The sequence below is a fragment of the Heteronotia binoei genome, chromosome 12 (assembly GCF_032191835.1).
Source record: "Heteronotia binoei isolate CCM8104 ecotype False Entrance Well chromosome 12, APGP_CSIRO_Hbin_v1, whole genome shotgun sequence".
In the NCBI taxonomy this organism is placed as follows: domain Eukaryota; kingdom Metazoa; phylum Chordata; class Lepidosauria; order Squamata; family Gekkonidae; genus Heteronotia; species Heteronotia binoei.
This window is the reverse complement of record NC_083234.1, coordinates 68,012,938-68,019,077: the sequence shown is the minus strand read 5'-3', so window position 1 is coordinate 68,019,077 and position 6,140 is coordinate 68,012,938.

The window sequence follows — 6,140 nt, the reverse complement described above, 5'->3', positions numbered from 1 at the left end:
CTGGCATCACAGACCAAAAAGAGTGCTGCCAAAGTGGGTCTAACACAGTCTCAGTTAAACAGCGAGTGATATGAAAGCTCCTATGAGACTCATGCTTAGGGCTTTTTTTGGAACAGGAACTCCTTTACGTATTAGGCCATGCACCCCTGATGTAGCCAATCCTCCTGGAGCTTACAGTAGGCCCTGTACAAAGAGCCCTGTAAGCTCTTGGAGGATTGGCTACATCAGAGGGGTGTGGCCTAATATGCAAAGGAGTTCTTGCTACCAAAAAAGCCCTGCGACCATGCTTAAGATTGTGAGTGGTAAGAAGGGATGCCAACCCCCAGATCAGTTGTCCAGGGGAACTGATCTCTGCAGTCTGCAGTTCTTCTAGAATTACAACTGATCTCCAGCTGGCAGAGATCTGCTCCCCTGGACAAAATGGCTGCTTTGCTGGATGGACTGTATGGCATTTTCCCTGGCTGAGGCCCTCCCCCTCCACAAACCCTGCTCTCCCCAGGACTTTCCCAACTCAGAGCTGACAATCCTAGGAACTGCCACATTTAGGGTTGCCAAGTCCAATTCAAGAAATATCTGGGGGCTTTGGGGGTGGAGCCAGGAGACTTTGGGGGTGGAGCCGGGAGACTCTGGGGGCGGAGCCGGGAGCGAGGTTACAACAAGCATAATTGAACTCCAAAGGGAGTTCTGGCCATCACATTTAAAGGGACCGCACACCTTTTCAATGCCTTCCCTCCATCCCTCCATTGGAAATAATGAAGGACGGAGCCACCTTCTTTGGGGGCTCATAGAACTGGACCCCCTGGTCCAATCCTTTTGAAACTTTGAGGGTCTTTCCAGGAGCGGCATCGGATGCTATGCTGCAAATTTGGGGCCTCATCTTAAAACAACAGCCCCCACCCCACCCAGAGCCCCTGATGCCTGCAGATCAGTTCTCCATTATACCCTATGGGAATTGGTCTCCATAGGGAATAAAGTGCCCAGCGGCCATTTCCCCCCCTCCCCGCTTTCTGATGGCCCTGAGGCAGGAGGGGGGCCTCCAAACCGGGGGATGCCCTGTCCCCACCTGGAGACTGGCAACCCGATGAGGACGAACCCACAGAAAACAATCCCACCCCATCGTCTCTAGGACAGCCCTTCAAGGACTTGAAGACGGCGATCCTCTCCCCTCTCAGCCGCCGCCCGCCTCCTCTCCGGGGATCTTGGCCACGTGCAAGTCTCTTACCCGGCAGGCGAGCGGCGACCAAGCAGCAAAAGAAGAAAGCCCACTCGGAGCAAGAAGCCGCAAGAAACCCAAGCCCGGCTGGCCGAGCGCGCAGCTTGCAGCCACCGCTCGTTTGGTCTTGGACGGGGAGGGCTGGAGGCGAGTCGCCCCGGCCCCGCTGGGAAAGCTGCCCTTCCTCTCGGGAAGACCCCGGCAGCAGCGACTCTCTTCTTGGGCCTTTGCTCACCCGCCGGCTCGTCGTGGGGTGGTGATGCAGCTGGAGCCGTCGTCGCCTGCTGAGTGGCTGCGGGCGCCAAGGCAGTGAGCGCGGCCAGCAGCAACAGAGCTCACTTTTCTTTCATTTGTTTGCCTGCCTTAGTTAGCTTTGATGTTTTTGCTGCCGCAGAAGAGGCCCAGAAGCGCGCTTCCCTCCTTCCTTCTGGGGACAGCCGGCCCTCCACCACCAGGGCGCAGAAGAGCCCCCAGCCAGCTGAGCTGAGGAGGGAAGGGAAGCTGCGCCACCAGAAAGAAAAGGGCTCCAAGAAGGAGCGCCCAGCTCCAGCGGCGCGAAACCTCGGTGGGCAGCCAACCCAGCCAGAGGCCCGCTCGCGCTCGGCTCGTCTTGGTGGGAAGGGCCGCCATTCCCCCCCGCTTTCCAGATTTTTGTTGAGCGGGGGGAGGGGGCTCCAAATCGGGGGTCCCCCGCCCAGGCGGGGGATTTGGGACCCCTAGCCACATTCAACTACACCTCAGCCACTTGTTTACTATGTGGCCAGAAATTCTTCTTTGCAAATCTAGACATGATAGTATCAATGTAGACAGGGTGATTTAGTGGTTTGAATGGGAGAGGAGGATTTAGGAGATGTGAGTTCAAATCCCTCCTCAGTCATGAAGCTAGGGTTGCCAAGTCCAATTAAAGAAAAATCTGGGGACTTTGGGGGCGGAGCCAGGAGACTTTGGGGGTGGAGCCAGGAGACATTGGGGGTGGAGCCAGGAACAAGGATGTGACAAGCATAATTGAACTCCAAAGGAGGTCTGGCCATCACATTTAAAGGGACGGCACACCTTTTCAATGCTTTCCTTCCATAGGAAATAATGAAGGATAGGGGCACCTTCTTTTGGGGCTCATAGAATTGGACACCCTGGTCCAATCGTTTTGAAACTTGGGGGGTATTTTGGGGAGAGGCACTAGATGTTATACTAAAAATTTAGTGCCTCTACCTCAAAAAATAGCCCCCCCAAAGCCCCCAATACCCACGGATCAATTCCCTATTATTCCCTATGGGAATTGTTCTCCATAGGGAATAATAGAGTGCCCAGTAGACATTTCCCTCCCCCCCACGCTTTCTAAAGGGGGGGAGGGCCTCCAAACCAGGGAATCCCCTACCCCCTCCCTCTCACACATACAAATACTTACCAGATCTTCTTCCGGAGAACTCTACTTGCTGTGAAAATGAAAGAAAAAAAAGGCAGGGGCTGTTCTCCGAAGCCCTTCCTGCTTCCTGCCCAGCCTTAAAGGGGCCACACATTTTACAAACGGCTCAGGATCTCAACAATATGAATCCTGCAGATATGTTCTCCCCCCCCACCCCCCCACCCCCGCTTCCCGATTTCTGAGGGGTGGGAGATTAGGCTGCGAACCCAGAAGTCCCCCGCCAGAGCGGGGGGGGGGGGTTAGGAAGCCTACATGAAGCTCATCAGCTAGTTTCTCTGTTATTCCTTAACCCACCTCACAGAGTTGTTGTGGAGGGAAGAATTACCTTGAGCACCTTCACAGAATTTTCACACTTGCCTGTGGAATATTTCAAGAGCTTGACAGGGATAATCACAGAGTACCAAGGAGTTTAATGTTGAGCTCAGCCATCTTGGCCCATTGCTACTTTCAGAATACATATCATACTTTAAGTCAGCTAAGGGGCGGCCATCTGATCTTTTTTTTGTACTGTGGGGACATCTAATTTGTCATTTCAGCTGCTGAGAAGAATGCCATATGCAGGAATCCCCAACTTTGTCGAAACAGTGGGAACCTCTGGAATTTTTAGAATGAGGTGTTGGCACCATCACAAAATGGCGGCTTGAAGGGCATGGCCAACCACAAAATGTATGTCACGGTGGCTAAGGCTAATCAAAAAATGTTGTGAGGTTAAAAGTCAAGCGTTTCCTATTATGGAAGTGGCTGTTTTCATATGGGGGATCCCTCAAGGCCCCAAAGGTGACGCTGCCTCCTTGGCTATTCTGAAGCACTTCCTCCTAGATGAAGGAAAGCCAGGACTGACGTATTGCTTTGAGCACCAAGAAAGAAGTGGGCATTAAGAAACACACTGGCAGACTCCTTGACACCCTCAGGCATCGTGTTAGATTCTACTGAGAGTCGGTTTGGTGTAGTAGTTAAGTGCATGGACTCTTATATCTGGGAGAATTGGGTGTGATTCCCCACTCCTCCACTTGCAGCTGCTGGAATGGCCTTGGGTCAGCCATAGTTCTCATAGGAGTTGTCCTTGAAAGGACAGCTTCTGCGAGAGCTCTCTCAGCCCCACCTACCTCACATAGGGTTGCCAAGTCCAATTTAAGAAATATCTGGGGACTTTGGGGGTGGAGCCAGAAGACATTGGGGCGGAGCCAAGATGAAGGCTGTGACAAGCATAATTGAACTCCGAAGGGAGTTCTGGCCATCACATTTAAAGGGACAGCACACCTTTTCAATGCCTTCCTTCCATAGGAAATAATGAAAGATAGGGGCCACACATTTTGGGGCTCATAGAATTGGACCCCCTGGTCCAATCTTTTTGAAACTTGGGGGATATTTTGGGGAGAGGCACTAGATGCTGTACTGAAAATTTGGTGCCTCTATCTCAAAAAACAGCCCCCCAGAGCCCCAGATATCCGCAGATCAATTCTCCATTATTTTCTATGGGAATAAATCTCCATAGGGAATAATAGAGTTCCCAGCAGACATTTCCCTCCCCTCCCCCCGCTTTCCAATTTCTTCTTCTTCTTCTTCTTCTTCTTCTTCTTCTTCTTCTTCTTCTTCTTCTTCTTCTTCTTCTTCTTCTTCTTCTTCCAAAAGGTGTGCATAGGGTTGTCAGGTTTTACCTAGCTCCAGACGGGGGACCTTTCTTGCGTGCACCTTGTACACGTGGTGTGATGACATCACCTTGAAGTGATGCTATCATGCCTGGCACATTGCTGGGGGGACGCTCTATCCCTTAGTATAAGTGGTAATCATTGTTTTTTCCCCTAAGTGATACAGCGTCCCTTGGGCAACATGCCCAGCAAGATAGCATCACTTCCAGCTGATGTTATTGCGCCAGGCGCATTGTAGTATGCCGGTGTTCTTCAGGGGTGTAGCTACTCCTGGCATCCAGCTCTGTGGTGGCGGGTTGGGGCCTCCAAAATTGGGGGAAACCTGGGTGTGCAGTGAGTTGGGGATAGGGTTGCCAGCTCCAGGTTGGAAAATCCTTGGGAATTTGAGGATGAAACCTGGGGACGCCAGGATTTGAGGGAGAGGAGGAATCACAAGGGGTATAATGTTCTAGAATCCATTCTCAAAAGCTGTCATTTTTCTCTCAGGGAACTGAATTCTGTATTCTGGAGATCAGCTGTCAGATCCCAGAGGTCTCCAGGCCTCACCCTAAGGTTGGTAACCTTAGCTGGGGAGCAGAATTTCTATTTATTTATTTTATTTTACTTTATCAACTTTATATCCCGCCCTCTTCCTCTTTTAGTGGCAATTTAATACTTTCACGGGAGTTCCACCACGGTCTGACACACTTGATGGTGTGCGTTGAAGACCTTATTTGGGAGACATACGGTAGAAGAGATAAGAAGGGGACACTTTTGCCTTTATATGTGTCCTTTCAAAGGGTGTGCGTGTGTTGGGGGGGAAGGCCAAAAAATGAAAGCCATGAATTTACAGTGCAATTTCTATTTACTTGCTGAATGGAAAGAACCATTTTTGCATTCCTGTGCCTGGAAGAGAACGAATCAGTGCTGGTCTGGTTTGCATTTAATTATCCCATTTGAGCATATTCGACATGTCCAGCCCCTACCCATTCTACTCAACTCAAGTTAATATACGATGAACACCAACCCTGTCAACAAAGCATCCGTTCTCTGTCTTCATCATCATTCTCCAAGCTGAGGGAAACCTATTATTATAATCAGGAATCTTTTGGCATTGTGATTTGAGCCCAGAAATACATTTAGACTGTGAGTCGTTTGTTGAGAAGGACAGATAAAGAGGCCTGCCAGCACGGAGCTGGGTCTGTGTTGGGTCTAGACGCAAAGTCCTTTGAAACCGTTCATTATGTGGTAAAACACACACACAATCCACGAAGAATTATCTGCCAATAAATGAAGTCCTTTTCTCCTGATCATTTGCTTTTGGCTTATCCAAATAAGGTCTGATAGCTTTCCTCTGATGAACGTTTGATCAAAAGGAAGTCCCACAGCTGAAATGTGAATAAATAGTCATGGGTGGTGGGGGGGGGGCGGGGGGAGCACGCAGAGCATATTCTGGTTTTCCAGAATATGGTGGCACTGAAAACATCATTTTTAGAGATATGCAAAACCTGCAGTATGAACTTCACTTTGAAATCCATTTTGCAAAAGCAGCAGAAATGGATGTTTGCTCTCTGTCTGTCTGTCTGTCTGTCTGTCTGTCTGTCTCTATCTATCTATCTATCTATCTATCTATCTATCTATCTATCTATCTATCTATCTATCTATCTATCTATCTATCTATCTATCTATCTATCTATCTATCTATCTATCTATCTATCTATCTATCTATCTAACCATCTCCTTCTGTTTACCTGGCCATACACTCACTACACTTCAATGGCTTGGGATTAGGAATGAGGGAATGGTCCTCATTTTGTTTATTTTTATAGTTGTTTAAGGGTTTGTGGGTTTTTGGTCATCAGTGTCGGTTCCCAGA